This window comes from Notamacropus eugenii, chromosome 3, assembly GCF_028372415.1.
Source record: "Notamacropus eugenii isolate mMacEug1 chromosome 3, mMacEug1.pri_v2, whole genome shotgun sequence".
NCBI classification, from domain to species: Eukaryota; Metazoa; Chordata; class Mammalia; order Diprotodontia; family Macropodidae; genus Notamacropus; species Notamacropus eugenii.
Window position 1 is genome coordinate 228,177,531 of NC_092874.1, and position 21,364 is coordinate 228,198,894.

The window sequence follows — 21,364 nt, forward strand, 5'->3', positions numbered from 1 at the left end:
ATGTGGCCAAAGGAAAGAGACTGCTTCCATCCCCATAGCAATGCAATGCCTTTTCTTGGAGATGGGTCCTTGCCATCTCCCACATAGCTGCTTCTATCTTGGATGATCTGCACAAAACTTAGTTACTCTGATGTTTTCATTTGCCAGCAGAAAAAGATAACTTCACCCTAATCACCTTCTTAAGGATTGCACAAAGTCAACTTGCTACACACAGTCTCCCTCCCTGGCCTACACAAGCATGACTCTCTCCTTCTTGGCACTGGAATCTTATCACACCCATCACCCCTGTACATCTTTAGCAGAAATGATGCATCTAGGGAAAGCATTCCAACCCATTTCATTAGCCCACTGGCTCCAATTACTTGATGTGATTAGGAAACTTATGTCCTTGAAAGCTGGAGAGATGAATGCTAGAGAAATGAGATCTATGAGATCTATACTCTATGTCCTGCCAGGTGGTAGGGAAGACTTGTTCTTCTATCCCCAGAGGGGAAAATTAAGACCAATAGTTGGAAGTTATAGCAAGCCAAATATCCCCTTGGCATCAAGACAGCTGGTGGCCCAGTGAATAGAGCACCTGGCCTGGAGCCAGGAAGATTTGAGTTCATATCTATCCTCAGACATTAACTGAGTGACTCTGGGCAAATCACTTAATCTCTGTTTGCCTCAGTTCCTTCAACTGTAAAATTAGAATAATAATAGCATCTATCTCATAGAGTTGTTGTCAGAATCAAATGAGATAATATTACAGTATCTGGCACACAGGTGCTATACATATAAACGTTGATCTCTTTCCTATTCATAAGAATTTGCTACCATTTGTAGCTGTCTATGAATAGAATAGGTTTCCTCAGGAGGTAATGAGTTATTTATCACCGAAATTTTTCAAGTGGAGGCTGGATTGTCAGAGATATTCTTATAAGGGTTATTAAATTCCTTATTTAAGACCCAAGGGAGTCCATAAGCTTGGATGGGAGAAAATTACATCTTTATTTCAATATATTTGGCCAAGTGTATTGTCATAAGCTTTTAATTCCTTCTGTGTGGGTGGTCAAGGTTGGTGGACCAGTTGAGCTTGAGAGTTCTGAAATGTTCTTGTTTGGTCATTTTTTCAGTCATGTCTGACATTTTGTGACCCCATTTGGGGTTTTCTTGGCAGAGATCCTGGAGTGGTTTTCTATTTCCTTCTCCAGCTCATTTTATAGATGAGGAAACTGAGGCAAATAGGGTAAAGTGGCTTGCCCAGGGTCACAAAGTTAGGAAATATCTGAGGTTGGTTTTGATCTCAGGTCTTTCTGATTCCAGGTCCAGAACTCTATCCGCTCTACCACCCAGCTACCCTGGATGCCACCTAAATACCCTGGAAAAGAATGTGACTAGTACTGTGATGCAGCGTACTGAACTTATTGGGGGGCCACTCTTAGTCCAGGACTGATACGGTAAGCTCCTGGGAGCAGGGGCTTACCATCATTTTTGTTACTGGTCCTTCATTGTCAAAGAGGACCACTGACATCATGGGTGATGTTTTGACTTGCATGTGAATTGTATTTAAATGAGGTAGTGTTGCTCAAAGTCGTAAGGCTCACTCTCTCTTCCAAAGTTACTAAATCCAGTAGCAGGACAAAAGTCAGGACCACTGGCCATGGCCTGGGATGCAGTGCAATCTTTGCGATCCTTGCAGTCTTTGATGTCTGGCCAAACTCTAACCTCTCCATATATATACATATATACACAAACACATTTTCTCCACACACATTTAACATGCACTCACTCACACACACACACACACACACACACACAATTTAATACTCCCATTCAGAAGTCACTACTAGACTTTCAGAACTAACTTATCCAACTCAGCTTTATATTTTCTTCCTCATCCATCATTCTGCATTACATTTATATAGCTCTTGAACAGGAACATTCAAATTATGATTATTTTGTTTCTATCTTATTTTAGCAATTTAGTTATAAATTTGTGTCATTTAGCATATATATGCTTAATATGTATATGATTTCATTATTGGTAGTACTTTTGAGTGTAATGTTTCATTGTTTATTTCACTTAACATCATGAGATTTTACTTTTGTTTTGTCTGATCACATAATTGCAACTCTTACTTTTCTGGAGTCACCCAATATTTGGACAATATTGTTCCAGCTTCTTATTTTCATTCAGGACTTGTCTTTATTTTTCAGATAGGTTTCTTGTATGTAGTAGATTGTTGGGTTTTGTTTTATTATCTATTGTCACCCTCTTTTGTTCTGTCATATTGTTCAATCCACATTTAAGAGTATGATTACCAGTGGTGTTATTCTCCATTTATTTCTTTTATATAGATTTTTATTCTATTTCTCTTTCAAGTCAGCGGTTTATGCCTAAGATTAGTTTTGCTTATACTATTCCAATGGTAGTCTAGTCCTAGATGTTCTCTTCCCTTCTCATTTTTCCTATAGTATCCAGTTACTTAAATTGCTAATCTATCTCTCTCTTCTTCCTTCTCTCCTTCCTTTCTTTCTTCTTCCTTCCTTCCAACCATCCATCTTTCCTTTGTTCCTCTTCTTGATCCTTCCCTTTGTTTTCTAACTAAATGTATAACTCAAAATCTTTCCTTCTTCCTCCAGCCTCCTCATACTCATTTGACACCAATCTCCTACTTAAACCTGATAAATTCTGTATGAAGCTCATCTTAACCTTGACACATATTTCTTCTCTAATCTTCTCTTTATTTGTTCAGGACACTCCCCTGCTAATTACTCATACCTCCAGCCATCAAATCCTACTTATTTCATTTCCTCTTCCCTGCCTCCTCCAATCTCCAAGCAGTTTTGGCTTTATGTCTTTTAGACTTATTCCATCCTTCTCCTTCTCTACACTCACACAGCCACCCTAGTTCAAGCCTTTTATGACTATCATCAGTCTCCCTACTTCTCTGGTTTCTTCTATTATCCTCCTGAATAAACACAGGTCTGACCATGTCATTCTCCTGAGTAAGAGTATTTAGTAGCTTCTTTTTAACTCTAGGATAAGATACAGATTCCTTGGCATTTAAAGCCCTCCACACTTTGAATGTCCAGCTCTGTTATTCTCTTTAGTATAATTTATGTCCAAGTAAAACCAGTCAACTTGCTATTTTTCCAACTTGGCTTTCCATCTCCCATTGTTGAACATTAACATGGGCTATCTCCTATGCCCTGCAATGCAGTGAGTTCTCTTATTACCTCAAACTTTGTGATCTCAAGTTTCCTTGAAGGTTCAGTTCAGAATCCATCCTTTTTGGAATGCTTTTCTTTATCCCTCCAGTCCTTAGTGCTCACTTACAGCTTGAATTATCTTATATTTATTGGCACCATTGCACCCCTCAGTAGAATGGGAGTTCCTTGATGTCAGTGACTGTTTTTTCCCTTTTTTGTATGCCCATTGCTTAGAACATTGTTTGTTATTGATAAGTACTTGTTGAATTGAACTGTGTGTATTTGTTTGAAGTCTATTTAGGTGGAGAGCTAAATTCATATGGAAGAGATCTGGATTCATCTCCCTGCTTTGCCATAGATATGCTCTGAGACTTTACATGATCTCTAAGATTATTTGAAGCTCAAACATTCTACAATGCTTTGACAAAGCATTGTCCTCTGAGGTGTATTTGTTGCATCGGTAAGATGGAATAAATCCCTGGTGCTCCTTCCTGTGCCCTCATCTTCCTGCAAGATTGCAGCAACACTAAAATCACATTTCTTTAGTTTTCCTCGGCCCTGGAGCCCTTACCTCCTTCTAATTACAGAGGGTGGAGGATGGACATCAGAAAGGTCCATATAGTCCCTCCATTTAAGTAGGGGTCCTTGTACAACCATATCATCATTTCCCACCTTGCTTCATGTGTCCAATTATACCATGTCCTCCCTTCCTCCCCTTTCAGCTTCTTTACATGTCTTGTCTTCCCCTATCACATTGCAGTTTCTTGAAGGCAGAGACTTTTTGCCCTTTGGTTTCCTCTCACCGCCTGCCAGAGCTTATTCCCATCGACTGACCAGAGTCTTTGAATCCTCTGCTCCTGGACCAGTCCACACCCTCCCCATTCCAGATTTTTTACCTTTGGAAAACACTAAAAATAATGTGCTTACACCAAGTTTTACTAGAGCCAATCACCAGCCATGCTTGGAACAGAGACCATACTCAGATTGCCTTTAGCCCTAATAATCATCAAGTCCACATTTACAAGAATTAGAACCAATGGGTGACAGCTCATGAACTGAAGGAGAACAATGGACACATAACAGGTATTGACTGGGCTCCCAAAAGTGATTGAATTGTAACTTGTGGGGCACCCCATAATGCTTATGTCTGAAGTCAGAAAGATGGCATCTGGAAACCAACCCTGGTGATCCTGAGGATTACCCGTGCAGCCACCTTTGTGAAATGGTCTCTCCTGGAGAATAAATTTGCTGTAGGTAGTGGAGTTCCACTGAATTTCATTTGCTACTTTGAGTCTGAAAGTGACTGGTGGGTGAGCAAACACATAAAAAAGCCAATTCGTTCTACTGTCCTTAGTTTGAACTGGCACCCCAACAATGTTTTGCTGGCTGCTGGATCTTGCAACTTCAAATGCAGAGTTTTTTCAGTCTACATTAAAGAAGTTGATGAAAAACCAGTCAATACTCCATGAGGTACCAAGATACCTTTTGGTCAGCTACTGTCAGAGTTTGATTGTACCAGAAATGGTGGTTGGGTCCATGGAGTTAGTTTCTCTGCCAGTGGGAACTGCCTTACTTGGGTCAGCCATGATAGTACTGTATCAGTTGTCGATGCCTCCAAACACATGATGGTTTCATAGCTGAAAACAGAGTTCCTCCCCTTCCTGAGTGTATTGTTTGTCTCTGAGAATAGCATGGTGACTGCTGGCCATGACTGCCTCCCAATGCTGTTTAATTATGGTGATTGTGGCTCCTTGAGCTTCGTCTCCAAATTAGACATTCCAAAAACAGAGCATCCAGTGGAACATCTCTGCTATGAAATGCTTCCACAACATGGACAATAGATTCATGACTGAGGATTACAACACTGCTCTAGACAAGCTACACCAAAATAGTATCACTCGAATATCTATTTATGAAGTGGACAAGCAAGACTGCCACAAATTTTGCACCACTGGCATTGATGGAGCAATGACAGTTTGGGATTTCAAGACTTTAGAGTCTTTGATCCAGGGGCTATGAAACATGTGAAGTTGTATTTCCATTCTCTAGCATGACAGACACCTGACAGAATGCAGCTCCAACATTTGCATGAAGATGGGAAAAACCCTACCACAAGTCAAAAGTGAGAAAATATCCCTAGCAGATGTTTCATTTTTGTTATTTTGAACCTAAATGATGAATGTGTTGGTTTTAAAAAATCAGTAGTGGTGTCTTTTTGATTGGCTACTTCATTCCTTTCTCGACTAAAGCTTCCCTTTAAGTAGTTTATCATGGAAAGTTGTCACACTAAATGAAAGGGAGATTTTATGTAAATTGCTAGAAAAATTTTTAAAAATGCAGAAAAAAGGAAATGCTTTGTTTTTTGCTGTACAAAATGCTTTGACTGACTGTACTCTTATTTCCTAAGGTGATTATGGTAACATGAAGAATGAAGAGAAGAAGGAGTGAGGATGCTGCTTTTAGGCTAGGCTAGTATTTGAGGAGTAGTATGGTATCATGGTAAAAACACTGAAGTAGGTGGTAGGAGGCCTCAGTTCTGCCACTGCTCACTGGCTTATCACCTTCTGGGTTTTAGTTGCCTTGTATATAAAATCCTATTTGAAGGTAGATGATCTCCTGAGATAATTTCCAGGCTTAAGATTTATAATTTCATTCCACTTGTTTTGATTAAACAACCCACTAAAATGTATTGAGCACAGAGTCCGTGCAAGGCAGTTCTCACCCAGTTGACCCAGTGTCCTGGTAGAATCTTGGTGCATGGGTTAGCTTTGTTTCTGATGGAAGGATTGCTGAGCTGAACCATCCCTTCACTCTATTTGACAAAGCTAGTGACTCAGCATGCTGGGTGCCAAGGTAGGGAGACTGGCTAGCTGTCTGTGTTAGCTTTAATTAAGGTCTCTGTTTATCAAACATTCTTTGTGACTGAGAGTAAGTTATGACCTAGGGGTCTGTTGTATGTCATAGAGTTGAATCTAGATCAGCCTTGGCATGTGCTAGGGGGGGAAGGGAGCTTCCTGGAACTCAAAGGTTTTGTATGTATTAAAGATAGACACTTTGACAGGCAAGGAATCCAATTCCCTTGAACTAGAGTAACTTTAGTAACCTGGGATAACCTTGCTGCTCTTGATATTTTTTCATACCTTTCTTGAGATAGATGGATCAGGCCTAAGTCTATGTCCCTTTGTCCCTTGGTCCCTTGGTTCAGGTTCTTTCAAGAGAGATCTGACTTACTAGGGCCTGAAAAATCATTTACTCTGTCTGCACTCTGTTTGTTTCATTTTGGGGTTTAGAAGTATTCCAGTCTGTTGGGGACTTATTAGGCTTCATAAAAGAGTTAGACTCACCACTCAGTACTGAAAACAATCAGTCTTGACTGAAATCACAGAGCAGACAGTTATGTAACTCAACCTGAGACACACAAGACCTTGAAGGGGCAGACAAGGCCAACAAAAGAAATGCTCCCAAACTGGGGCAGCAGCTGAAATCTTCAAAATGGGAAGGATGGGGAAGGATATAGCCAGTGATTTTACCAGAGTCTCAGATGTGCTGGTCTTCAGGATATGGCAATGGGAAGAGGAAATCAGTGCAGATTCTGCAAGAGGCAGATCCTTGATTTTGGTGCATCATTACACCAACTTCTTGATATTTATCCTAGTTCATCTTTACTTTGTTTATCAGGGCAGTTCAAGGATAAGGAGAACTAGACATTTTATAAATAAGGGTTCATCACAATCTGATTTATGGTAGCTTCTAATTTGCCTATTTTATTCCTGCTAACTGCTAAATGCAATCACTTTTAGATTGCCAAAGGATTTTAAAGGCTTTTAATATTTCTAAATTCAGTACCTCTTAAATTCAGTGCTCTGAGACAAAGCCCCATTCACTTCATCCTAGTTATAACTGAATCCATGAGCCAATATTACACTCCCTCCTTCCCCCAACAAGGGTAACAAGCCAACACTATAGCCATGCCAAGACAGCCTACACAGTAGGGCAGTATAGCCTACAATAAAGGGTGGTAGAGTAGAAAGAGGGTTGTAGTTAGAGTCTGGGTTCAAATCTTGGTTTTACCACTCACTACCTGTGTGACCCTGAGCCCTGGGCCATTTCACTTCTCTGGACCTCAATTTCTACAGCTTTAAAATTAAGGAATTATGCTAGATGGCATCTGAATTTCCTTCTTGCTCTAGGTCTATGATTCTCTGAACAAGAAGGGAAGCACTGAAACAGGGTTTTATACTAAGGAACACAATCTCAGATGTGTCTGACTGGTTTCCTACTTGTATATTCACAGGAAGTAAAACACTAGAGATTGTCTATCAAGGCTCAGTTAAGTATAGGAAGAAGATTCCAACTATGAAAGATTCTAGAAAAGGAAGGGGTATTAGGAGGAAGTGTTGCTAGGGAGGTGTAGACTTACCTGTTCACACAGGTTATTTAGATCTCAAAAATGCTTCAAAACCTAGAAGCGTTTATAAGCTATCACAGCTCCTATCAGTCAACCTACTCCCCAACTCAGAGAGGGATATTGTTTGGCCTTGGTGCCAGGAATTTTCAAATCAAATTATCATTAGGTGTGAAGGTTAAACTGACCTGAATGTGCTTTCAGAGAGAGAGATGCCAAGGGTCTTAGAGGCCCTGATTAACTCTGGGGCTATTAAGCAAGCATATTTCCATTTCCAACTGAGTCTCTGCCCAGAACTTGATTGGAGAGGGGAGATTTACCCTTTGAATAATTATCCAGGAGAAAGAGAATAGTGATAGCTAGTGTCCTTGCACACTTCTACTAATGGTCTATCTAGTCTCCTTTGGAGAGACCATCATGTGTGGAGTGGTGGTGCAGGGGTGACATATTTACAAACAATAAACAAACATGCATCAAGAGTCTCCTGGGTGCCATGTAGCATGCAAAGTACCAAGGAACACAAAGAAATACAAACAATGCTCGTGGCTTGCCTTCAGCCAGTTCATCTCTGAGAGGTGAAGTCAGGACAAATAATAAAGAATTCTGCCAACAATTGGGCAACTAATCATTGCCTGACTTTACCTAAGGCTAATTTTGCTTTTCAAATTAGGGGTTTTTAAACTTTTTTTGTATCTTGTGTGCCTTTGGTAGTCTGATGAAGCCTATGGGCTCTTTCTCAGCATAATATTTTTAAATGTATGAAATAAATACATTGGATTACCAAGGAAGCCAATTGTATTGAAATGCAGTTATCAAAAATTTTTTAAAAAATGAATTCACAGATGCTAGGCTAAGAACCCTGGTCTTAAAAGGTCCATCAACCAACACAAGACTATATTTTATCTTAACTTTTGTTCTTACCAAGAAGGAGGAACCAATTCCCTTATTCTGAGAAGCCATATGAGAGAGTTATAAACTTGAGTGCAGAAAGACCTAGGTTCAAACCTCTATCTGACACTTACTAGCTATGTGATCAAAGACTTACCATCAATTACATTCTCAGAGTTTTAGATTCTTTGGATTTCTGTGGTAGGAATGATGGGAACCTTGGGAGGAAGTGAGCAGTATATCTTAAAATGTCTAACAGATGAGAGGAGCCTAGTAAAAATCTGCCAAACCCCTTAAATTTCAGGAAGAAAAATTTCAAAGGGTTTGGGGAAAGCATGACTGGCTGGTTGTGTTATAATAGCCTATGACTGAGGAAGTCACCTCAGCAAGGATAAGGTTCTGAGGACACAGAACAGGAGAAGGTGAATTTGTCTAATGAAACTGATGCAGTTGCCAACCCGCCCCCCCCCCCCCCCCACCTCTGGAAATCTTTGATGAGCTTTGTTATGAGCAAACAGAAGAAGTGAGGGAGAGTAATGGAGAAGGAATAAGGAAGTATTACATTATCTTCTAAATCAAATCAACAAACCTTTATTTAGCACCTAACAATGAGTGCTTGAGACTGTCCTAAGTGCTAGGGATTAATAGCAAGGCAAACATTGTTGCCTGGGGACCTTACTGTCTACAGTTATCCCTTCCACATTGAGATTTTCCCCATGGAGGTTTTGCTACTTTGCAGGTCAGCATAAGAAATGAAGTAGGAATTTTGGGGAAGTTTTGTCAAAATCACAGACATGTGAAGGCCAGCAGATGACATAGAAAACCTTTAGAAACTCAGAAATGCATAAAATATATGTAGAGTATTATGTAATATAGCCTATGACTCAATAACCCAAATTTTGCAATAAGGAATTGTAAACACCCAATAAAAGAAAGAGAAAAAAACTTCAACTTCTTCTTTGGTAGGAAGGGAGGACCAAAAAATTATTCGTCAGTTTTCCAGATCCATAATGTACCCTTAATCCCTGAGATGTGAAAGTGATAACTGTAATGCAAGAATAAGGTCCAGAGTGCTAAAGCTTAGAAAGAGGTACTATTTAAAAGGGTTTTACAAACTTTAAAAGTGCTATAAATTCACAGAAATCAGTCTATTCCCTGACGCTAGTTACCTTAATAAATGAATTAACAAATATTTATGAAATGCCTGCTATTCACCAAGTACTGTGCTAGGTACAGGGGATCTAAAGAGGGAAAAAAAACCAATCCCTGCCCTCAAATATTTTATATTTTCTCATGGAAGATAGCCTGAATCCATACAAGTAAATACATGATAAAAATGATTTTGAAGAGGGGAGGCACTAATAGCTAGGAGATTAAGAAAGGCTTCATGCAGCAGATAGCATTTGAAATGTGCTCTAAAGGAGCCTAGGGATTCTGGGAGGTGGAGGCAAGGAGTGTACATTCTCCTTCCCCCATTCTTCCCACAACATTCCATCCCTTTGGCAAGGCATAGACAAAAAAACCAAGAGGTATCCCAAGTATCCAGATGTCTACCCTCAGCGATCCTGTGTGTGAATGTGTGTTGGTAGAGTCTGGTCCAGAGACACTTGATGGTCAGAGATCAGGGGACTTTTGTTGCTAATGTAAATTTGTAGATTTCCTCCATCTTCTCTGTATATACATCACTCCCAAGAGGTTATTGGTCCTCCACTAGCATGAAGGATGAACAGCAATAATGATGATATTATCTTTTATGAATCAATTATCTACAAATTGACTTCCCCATTAGAGTGAGGTAGGGTCTGATTTTACCTTTACTTATATCCCCAGTGATGTCTGGCACACAATAGGAGCTTGTTGATTATTGACAGACTAGCCCAGAAATACAGCATGACATCCTATTAATTATTGAAGGAGGGAATGCCCCTGAACTGTCCAGCAGATGGTGCTCTATTTGAGCCACAGGTCCAGTGGCGTTTAGAGAGAATGATAAAAGACAGTATTATCTCTGTTGACTACAAAGGTTACCCAGCCTAGACACCTAGATTATTTTTCTGCCACCAACCCTGAGTCCATGGGTGGAGCTGAGAGATGTTTTGGTGTATGGCTTTCTCTTAGGTCACGTACCAGACAGATGCTTCTGTTGAGGTTTCTAATGGATAGTTTTTATTCCCTGCTCAGGAGCAAAGGTGGTTTTTCCATACAAGCAATGAATCAATTTTGCAGAATTCTAATTCTTCCCAAAGGATTCTGGGCAGGAAGATTGGGTTGAGGGAGAGGAGTTGAACCTGCCTGAGACAATCCTAAGGGCAAAGTATCCTGTCTTTTCTGCATAGATTATTGTAGCAATAGAGGGAGAGGAAAGTGAAGGAGAGACAGAAAAAAATGAGATGCAAAGAAGAAAAGATTGAGAGAGATTAGAAAAGACAAATATATGTATGCATACACAGAAAGAAAGAGAGAGAGGGGAATGGGGGAAGAAACAAAGAGGGAGAAGGAGACAGGTGTGTGAGATTGTGATTTAGAGATTGAGATAGAGGGTCAAAGAGGAAGTAACAGAGGCAGAAACACAGTAAGAGAGAAAGGAACACACAGAAACAGAGGAATTCAATCAGAGAAGGGGAAAGGAGGGAGAGGGGGGAGGGAGAGAGAGATGGACAGAGCTTTTAACTAACTAGTTTTTTATTTTATTTTTGGTTTGCTTTTGTTTTGTTGGGGGAAGCTTTGTAGGAGAGAGAAATAGGTCTCATTTGGGACTTCACTGCTTTTAGAGGTTTCTCAGAAATAACTCATCATGAGAACAGATCTAGAGAATGGTCTAAAGGGGAAAAGCTAAAGACCCAAGGGGAGCAAGGGGAGTACATGTTAAAGAAAGTAAGGCAGGTGAGGCAGGAGCGAGTATGCAACCTCATGACTCTGAAGCATCACACTACAGAGCGTCCTTCAGTGTCACTGAGGCAGTGCTCAGTCAGAGGGAATGGCCTTGGACCATGGCACAAAAACGTCCTAAATGGCAGGTGTGCTCCCATCCCTTCCTGACATGGAAACATCAGATCAGGTGACCAGGAGAGGCCATGGTAATGCCTCTCTTGAGCCTTCCATAAAAGATAGAGGGAGACTAGGAAAGATCTATCTAATTTATCTATCTGTCCATGTTTCTATGTAAACTATTTATCTAATCTGTCTGTCTACCTATCTAATCTATCTATTAATCTGTCTAATCTATCTATATAATCTATCTACCTATCTAATCTATTAATCTATTTGTCTAATCTAGCTAATCTGTCTGTCTCTTTATCTAATCTGTCTATCTGATCAAACTATATATACACACAAGGGGCAAGAGGAGATGTAGAAAGGAATAAACATTGTCATGGCAACGCCTCTTTCTGACCTTCCACACAAGGGAGGGATGCTTTCTTGTCTGGGTGTTCTTTTCCCTTCCCTGTTACTTCTCACCTGGATGTTTGCAAGAGCCTCCAAATTGGTCCCTTTGTTCAGTCTTTCCCCTCTCTAACCCATCCCGCACATAGCTACCAGACTGTTATTCTTAGAGCACAGGGCTGTCTCTTTCACTTCCCTTTTGCCTATAGAATGTGACACACATTTGTCATTTTTGGAACTTTGAAGTCTGGTTCTGGTCTCACTTTCCAGACTGCACTTTAAGCACTCTCTATCCAGGTCACACTCATCTCCTTACCGTTCTTGGTGCACTATTTTCCTGTCTCCATGACTTTGTATAGACTGTGTCCCAAGACCACATGACATCTTCACTTCTGCTACTGTTGCTGCTGCTTCCTCTGCATGATCCTGGTGGCCCTGGAAAGGAGAAGCAGTCCAAGTTGACTTATTTGCTGCTTTCCTTAAGCCTAAAAAGACCACCTCAGAGGCTCTCAATTATCTCCAGGATAAACTAGAAAGCCCACTGTTTGGCATTTAAAACTCTTCATGGCTTGGTTCCTCCTATGTTTTTAGCCTTCTTGGATCTTATTCCCTTCTGGGAATTCTGTGATCCAGACACACTGACCATCTTGTAGTTCTTTGCACACAACACTTCTTATCTCTGTTCCTTTGCACTGCCAACCCTGTCTTTAGATCACAAATGATATACATTCATAATATAGTAATAACAATAAAATAATCTGGTACACTAAGGAAAGCCAAGGAGGAGACTATATTTGTAAGTTTTCTCTTCTTTTTGCTTCTAACTAGCCTACATAGATTTGAAATAATTGCAATCCTTGTTTCTGGCCGATAGAATCTCAGGTTGTAGGTGCTCTGGTCTACAATAGTCTAATGGCAGCTGCCTCTTGACTTTGGATACCCCAGTGGTATTGAACATGTTCAGTTACAATACAGCCAGATGACCCCAAATGTCTATGTGGCTATCAGGAAATCTGCGTCTCAAAGAAGAAAAAGCAAATCAGTTCTGTGCTTCTGGCTATGAAATGCCTCACTTCTTACCCCAGAGCAAGCTTAAGGAAGCACAAAATCCATGGGAGCAGAAATCATTCCATTCTTTGTATTTGTATCTCTGGCACCTGGTAGAATACCTGGCAGATAGAAGGTACTTAATAAATACTTAAATAAAGTTTTTCAAATAATTTTTATTGATCTTTTGTTTTTATATTGCTTATATTTTCTCCTCCTCCTGTAGAGCTATCTGATATAAAAATGAATTTTTTAAAAGATAAAAAGAGGAAAGGGGGGGAAAATCAACAAAACCAATCAATATTTTGAAAATATCTGAAAAAACTGCCATGTCGTAAGCCTGTAAACATTCCACGCCTCTTCTTTGGGGCCGGATTTGTCCTTCGTCATTTTCTAACATTTTCTATTGATTGTTTGGTGGTTTTCTTCCTTTCATTTACATTGTAGTTATTTTCTCAGTTCTGATCATTTCACTATCACTTCATGTAATCCCTTAAATGTTTCCTTGTGTTCATCATGTTTATTGGTTCTTAAAGCCCAGTGAGTTTCCATTAATTCATGTACTAACATTGTTAATTCATTCTTCAGTGGATGATCATCTCATACATCTCCAGTTTTTTGCTGCTGGCAAAAGTGCTGCTATAAACATTTTAGAGTGTGTAGAGCTTTTCCTTTTGTCGGCAGTCTCTTTCCTCAGAGATCTCCTTGGGGCATAAGGAATCTTTGAGTCAAAGGGCATAGATGTGTTAGTCATTTTATTTGTTTAATTCCAAAATGTTTTCCATAATGACTGTATCAATTCCCAGCTCTACCAACAATTTATTAGTGTGACTGCTGACTATTAAAGATCAGTATATCACTGAACTATGTTTGCTTGGGAAATATGCTTTGAGTTTATGCAGGCCCAAAGAGTACTTTGAACCTGGTTTAGCATTTTATTGTTAACTCATTCTGGTGAATGGGTTCTAGTCAAATCCCTTTTCTGTTCCTCCCCCACCCATCCCCCTACTGACCCTGCCTTGATAGTTTCTCTTTCCTTTCTGTTATTGTGGTTGACTTGTTTCAGTCATGTCCAACTCTTTGTGACCCCATTTTGGGATTTCCTTGGCAAAGATACTGAAGTAGTCTGTCATTTCCTTCTCCAGCTCTTTTTACAAATGAGGAAACTGAGGCAAATAAGTTTAAGTGACTTATTCAAGGACTCATAGTTAGTAAGTGTCTGAGGCTAGATTTGAACTCATCGCTCTACCCACTGTGCCACGTAGCCGCCCATTTCTTATTGTAGTTGTGACGGTTTTATTCACAGTTTTAAATTTTAAATAAATGAAAATGACAAATTTAGATAGCCTCTTGTATCCTACTTGCCACAGCACTCATGGCTCCTCCTTCTGACTGTGTCTCAGTGCTTCAGGCCCATCTTATAAAGCTTCTTGGAATGTTCCAGGAACTTCCTTGTTACTGTGCCTTGCATCTGCTCTCATAAAAAAACATGGAAACTTGCCACTTTGAGGCTGCATTTCTTCTGCCTGGATTGTAGATATTAACTATTTCTCTCAAATTAAACCCAGTATCTCTTCTTGTGAACCCTTTCTTCTTTCATTCTTCCCTATTACTGTCTACAGTAACAGTGGAGAACCTGTAGCTTCAAGGTCACACGAGGACCTCTAGGTCCTCAAGTGTGGCCCTTTGACTGAATCCAAACCACAGAATAAATTCTTTTATTAAGGGGTTTTGTTTTTATTAAGGGGCCTTGAGGTTGCAGATTCCCCACACCTGATCTAGAATATTATCTGCTCAGTCACCCAGGCTTGCCACCTCAGTGTTATCCTTGACTCCTCACTCTCGTTCCACATATCCAATCTGTGACCAAATCTTGTAATACTTTCCTTTACAACCCCATTCAAATATAGCCCCCTCTCTCTATGCATGCAGCTACCACCCTTGTCCAGATCCTTACCATCTCTTGCCTGGTGTATTGCTATTTATTATAGTGTTCTGATTGGTCTTTCCCCAGTCTAAGTTCGTTCTCCACTCAGCTGCCAAAGTGATTTTCCTAAAGTGTGGGACTGACTACTCACCTTCCCCACTCAAGAAACTCTAATGAGTCACATATTGTCTGTAAGAGCAACAGAAAGTCCTCTGGGGAATTTAAAGCTTTCCACAACTTTGCTCTTTCCTTTTTTACCAGGCTTCTTATATCCACTCCCCTCCACACACTCTGCAATCTCAATCCTGCCATACTGACCTATTTGCTGTTTCTTGCACACAGTACTCCATTTCTTGACTTTGTGCATTTATACTAACTGTCCCCCATACCTGGAATGAACATCCAGTTCTCTTCCCCCTTCCTGCCCTCCCTTTACTACTTAGTTTCCTTGGCTTCCTTTAAGTTTCAGCTCAGATACAACCTTCTACAAGAATCCTTTTCCTCTTTCCCTCCCCTCCCCCATCTTTTAGTTCCTTCCCCTCTGAGATTACCTTGAACCTATCAGGTCTACCTCTTAGATGTACCTATGCTTGTTTATGTGTTGTTTCTCCCCACCCCTTAGATTGTAAGCTTCTTGAGGACAGGTATTTTTTCACCTTTTTTTGCATTCCCAGCTCTGAGCATGGTACCTGGCACAACATAAATGCTTAATAAATGGATAGTGACTGATTCCATTGGCTCCACTACTCCTTCTGGTTCCTGCCACCATTGGCATAATCATATACTTTTCTTTAAAAAAAAAATAAACAATAATTTTATTTAAGAAACAAGGTATTTGACTAGGAGGAGAAAATAACTAGGATCCCTTTCTTTAGAATAATTTATCCCTACTTAAAGACAGAAGTTGCCCTACATGTACAATAAAAGAAAAAAAAGCTATAATTATTAAATCAAATGAAGTGTTCAATGATTTTGTGGGCAGATTTTAAAATTGTGACAGCAAAAGAACTCACTGGAATCTAAAGACAAAAGTTGAATGTATATTTTGATAATGGAGAGGGGGTATATAATCAATTAGACAGCAAGCATTTATTAAGCACTTGTTATGTGTTAGACAATGAAGATACAACACTCTAAATGAAAGCCTCTGATTCGGGGAGAGATGGTTCAAGGAAGATGCTAGCTTCTGAGGACCATCAGCTGCAGAGAATGTGGCTTTTGAGCAGAGCTTTGAAGGAATTTAAAGTTTCTAAGAAATGTGAGGAGCAAGTACATTCCAGGGATGGCAGGCATGTTTCCTATCTAAAAGTGCAAAGACAAGCTATTCCTCCAGTGTGAGGAATAGCGACAATGCCAGGTTGGGAAGGGCTGTAAGTCATGGAGGGAGCATATGGATGTAGAATGGCAAGAAGGTGAGATAAGTTTGTAGAGTACATGAAGTGGAGCAATATATAATCATTCTGGAAATGTAGGCAGAGCCAGATTGTGAGGGCTCTTTACATGTGTGTGGGATTATGGGATTTGGAATATTTAAAACCATCAGGGATTAAAAGATTGGCCGCTCCAATGGCTTTTTCTTCCACTGAAGGGATGTAAGCAGGGATTCTTTCCAGACCACACCTTTCTCATCCTCCTGAGCTTCCCAGGAAACATGACCTTCCTTTTTGGTTCAATCTTCCACTCCTCAACTCACTGCCTCCCTCCTTCCTTCCTTGATTTGGAAGATGGAGACGCCCCTAGGCCTTCTAAACTCCACTGGAATGAGATTTTTCAGTGATTACTTTAACCTCAGGGTGAAGTGGTTCTAAAGTTCATCAAGCTCTACTTTTTAGGAATTTTAAAAAGTTATTAATAAAATCCAACCATAAGTCTTTCATGATCACAACTCAGAGCACCTAAGATTTCATTATGACTATTTCAGACTGAGTTTCAAAGCCCTGTACAGTCTTGAATTCTCCGTATTTCTCAGTAATTCATTGACATCTTCCTTGCATGCAATTAATGAGCAAACACACATTACAAAGAGATTTTGACCAACCATAGTTATATGAAAGAAAATTAGGAAATAGAAACAATTTAAAGATATAGATAAAATCATAGTGTCAGGTCCTAGTATTTCTCGTATTTGTACAAATGAACTTAAAATTCAAATAATTACAAGTGGACTTATCATTTCACTTTGAAACAAAATTTTTCATCCTGCTGTCATTGGTATGGGTAAACGTACCATGTTCAGTAGGTACAGCTTGATCCTTCAAGATACTCTTAACTTTTCATCCTTCCATTGTAGGTGAAGTGGCAAGCAAGAAGCTTCAGTTATATCATATTCCATTGTTAATCTCCATTCAGAGCCCCCACCAGCTTGCTGCTGCCCCTCCAAACCCAAACCTTTTCTGAAACTTTTGCCTTCAGTCTCCTTGGGTCAACATCCTCCTTTCTGAGCTCTTGCAATTGTTCTTAGTCTTTTCTAGGGCAGGGAGAGAATACTGTCTGAGAATGCAATTCCCAGGATTCACAGTCACATGTCAGTTTTTTTTTTTTGACCACATGGGAAATCATACCACAAATCTGGTTACATATAAGCATAACTGTGTTTTGTCAACCATTACTGAAAAAAAATCAGGCTGCATGGGCATATTATTTATTTCTCTCAAAGCTGGCGGAACATGCATAGAGAGGTAGATAAAGGGGATTTTATATCTTCAGAGTAATTACCTCTTACCTCTCCCTCCCTTACTCCCTCAGGATGCCTGTGTCAACCAAAATTATATATAAAATTATATATATATATATATTTACCATGATATGAGAAAGGAATTTCTTAATTGGATAGATTGTAAATAGATAGAAGTTCAAAGTTTCAATTGAAATTATAGATCTAGGATATCTGTGTTTTTTATATCATTAATACGACTATATAAGCTAAGAAAAGTCTCATCATTCAAGATAACAACTGGTTCATGGCATTTGTAATGGCAATTTAAATGGGAAGATCTTTCCTATTCATTAATAGGCTCACGTAACCAGTCTGAGTCACACGGAAGTCTGAGTCACATGGAGCCTGTGAGGAGAGGAGTTTGCTGGATAACAGTGTGGCAGAAACTAGGCATAGACCAATGTCTGATACCGTACACAAGAATAAAGTCCAAATGGGTATGTGACCTAGGTATAAAGACTGATACTATAAACAAATTAGTGGAACAAGGAATGGTGTATTTATCAGATTTATGGAGGAGGGAAGAATTTTTGACCAAACAAGAGATAGAAAACATTATAAAGTACATAGAAAATATTATGAATGGATAATGTTGAGTACATTAAATTGAAAAGTTTTTGCACAAACAAACCCAATGCAACTAAGATTAGGAGGGAAGCTGAAAACTGGGAAAGAATTTTTGCAACTACTGTCTGTGATAAAGGTCTCATTTCTAAAATATATAGAGAACTGAGTCAAATGTACACAAATACAGTCATTCCCCAGTTGATAAATGGTCAAAGGATATGAACAGGCAGTTTTAAATTAAAGGAAGAAATTAAACCTATCTGTAGTCATGTGAAAAAAAATGCTCTAAATCACTATTGATTAGAGAGATACAAATCAAGACAACTCTGAGATTCCACATTACACTTATCAGATTAGCTAACATGACAAGACAGGAAGATGATAAATGTTGGGGAAGATGTGGGAGAGTTGGAACACATTGCTGGTGGAGCTGTGAGCTGATCCAACCATTCTGGAGAACAATTTGAAACTATGCCCAAAGGTCTACAAAAATGTGCATACCCTTTGACTCAGCAATACTGCTTCTAGGACTGTATCCCCAAGACATAAAAATGGGAAAGGATCTCACATGTACAAAAATATTTATAGCAACTCTCTTTGTGGTGGCCAAAAACTGGAAATCAAGGGGATGCCCATTAATTAGGGAATGGTTGAATAAATTGTGGTATATGAATGTAATGGAATACTATTGTGCTATAAGAAATGATGAACAGGAAGACTTCATAGAGGTCTGGAAAGACTTATATGAACTGATGCTGAATGAAAGGAGCAGAACCAGGAGAACTTTGTACACAGCAACAACCACAGTGTGAGAGGATTTTTTCTGGTACACTTAGAACTTCATCGCAATGTAAAGACTTAAATAATTCCCAATAGTCTCTTAAGGCAAAATGCCTTCCACATCCAGAGAAAGAGCTATGGAATTCAATCACAGAATGTAGCAGATCATTTTCTTTTGTATTACCTTTTGGTTTGTTTTATGATTTCTTCCATTCATTTTAATTCTTCTGTGCAACATGACTAAGGTGAAAACATATTTAGTAGCAATGTATGTGTATAACATATAAAATTGTATACCATCTCAGGGAAGGAAGGGGAAGTATGAGGGAAGGAGGGGTAGGGAGGGGAAAAATTCTAAGCTATATGGAAGTCATTGTAGAACACTGAAAACAAATAAAATAAAAAAAGAAGTGGGAAACACTGTAGCTCCCCTAGTCCAAGGAGCCAGGAGCAGAAGCCATTTTTATTCTCTGATCTTTCTTTTTTTCCTCTCCTACTAAAGAGCATCCCAAACTCCTTCCCTCCCAGAAATCTCTCTAGGATGAACTTTATCCATTCCTGTGTTTCTCATAGGAAAAAGACCTCAACAGTCAGCATGATTAGACTGTACCTAACATTGCACAAATTAGATGTAGAGCTTACACTGGGGATCCAGGAATCTTCCACCAGTCTCCAGCACCAGTCCACCTCAGCCTGACCTTTCCTTGCTCCTGGCATCAGATTCTCTGCATGATGTCTCCTCCCTTGGAGAACAAAAATGAGAGACGTTATCTCTGGTCAATCGACAAGTACCTTTTAAATGATTATTATGTGCCAGGCTCTATGCTAGGCATTGGGGATGAAGAAAAAGACAGAGGATGGGGAGTGCTGGAAGAGGAGGGTATACTTCTTACTTCTCAACTTTGTCTAGAATTGGTCAGGATTGGGACTTTGTTTGCCTTGGAGACATTTAATTCAACATTATTAACATTTAATTAGCTTAAATTTTAATTAATTTAATTAGCTTTTATTAAGGTTTACTATGTGAAAAATCATGTGAAGAGTGGTAGGTACCTCTCTTCAAGTAGTGTACTATTTAGAAGAAGAGATGAATCATGAAATATATTAAAGTAGTGAAAAGAGTGTCCCACATGGAGTCGGAAGGATTGGTCCAAATTCTAATTCTGCCATGGATGAACATGTGGGCATATCACCTAAAATCTTTTAGCCTCTATTTCAACCAACCCATCCAGAGGTATGCTAGGTCCAACTTGTCCTGGGTAGTGAAAGCTGATTGTTAAAATTTTCAGGGAAATCAGAGAATGCCATAAATCAGGGCTTGCTTTATTATTTTATTAATTTCCTTAACTTAAAAAAGTTATAGATAAAAAGCTAATAATTCAGATTAATCCAAAAAGTGTATCTTGTATCCTTTTATTGGATAGCTTTTGCATGACATTTAGCAGCACATCCCTTAACTCATTCCACATTTTTCCTTCATGAGTGAGTTTCCTCTCCCAAGTCACTTCCAAAGTTTTCTTGTTCTTTCAAAATTCATATAAATTTCACTTCCAGTTACCTGTCAAGCTTTCAGACTTTCTCAGGTTAGGATGAGGTTTCTTATCTCTAAATAAGGTAATTGGAAGGCCTCTTCCAACTCAAATTCCATGATATTTTTCTTGTGATCTCTGAGACTTTAATGGTCCTATGGTCTCATCAAGGTGGGTCTCTCTTCAACAGTGAAAATCACAACCCATCCACAACCATAACCTCTTGTACTCTGTAAATCTTGTCTATATCCTCCAATAAGTCTTCCACAAGATGCTCATTCAATGAATAATTCTGGATGTCTCCTGTTGAGACATGAGAGAAACTCATCTCAACATTAGGTTGAGAAAAACTCTAGTACAAATGAGAATAAGATAAGTGTATGGGAGATGTACAAAGGTCTGTGAGTTGAAACAAAGGAGGAAGGATTTCCAACACCTCCATCTACTCATTCATTCATTCTTTTGTTTGTTTGTTCATTCATTCATTTATTTGCTTATTTGTTTGTTTGTTTATTTAACAGTTCATTTTATGGTTCTACAGGATATTTAGAGCATGCAATAAATATAAAAGATGTGGTAGGCTGAACCATCAGATTTTACAGTCTACTTGGGGAGTCAGCATATATGTACTTGGGATTATTCTAAATAAAAATTCTATGGGGAATACCAGGTTCTCCCAATGCATAGGGGTAACCAGAAACACCATGAATATAGTAGAGTGCAGGTTAAAAGACTAACCAAACTCACTCTTTCTTCTCAGTCCCTTTATAGACTTTCACCTAAGCATTGATTGACAAGGTCTTTTGTCATTGTCCTTGTCAATAATGGGTTTTATTTTTGGGGCTGGTACTTTTATGTGTGGGAACAACTAGGTGGTATACCACCTGGATTGCTGGGCCTGGAGTCAGGAAGACTTGTCTTCTTGA

The 21,364-nt window shown here is 39.3% G+C and overlaps 1 pseudogene; it reads left to right on the plus strand.

Moving 5' to 3' along the window:
• Positions 1-3,799: 3,799 nt before the first annotated feature.
• LOC140531386 (actin-related protein 2/3 complex subunit 1A pseudogene) lies at positions 3,800-5,295 on the plus strand (annotated as a pseudogene).
• The last annotated feature ends 16,069 nt before the right edge of the window (positions 5,296-21,364 follow it).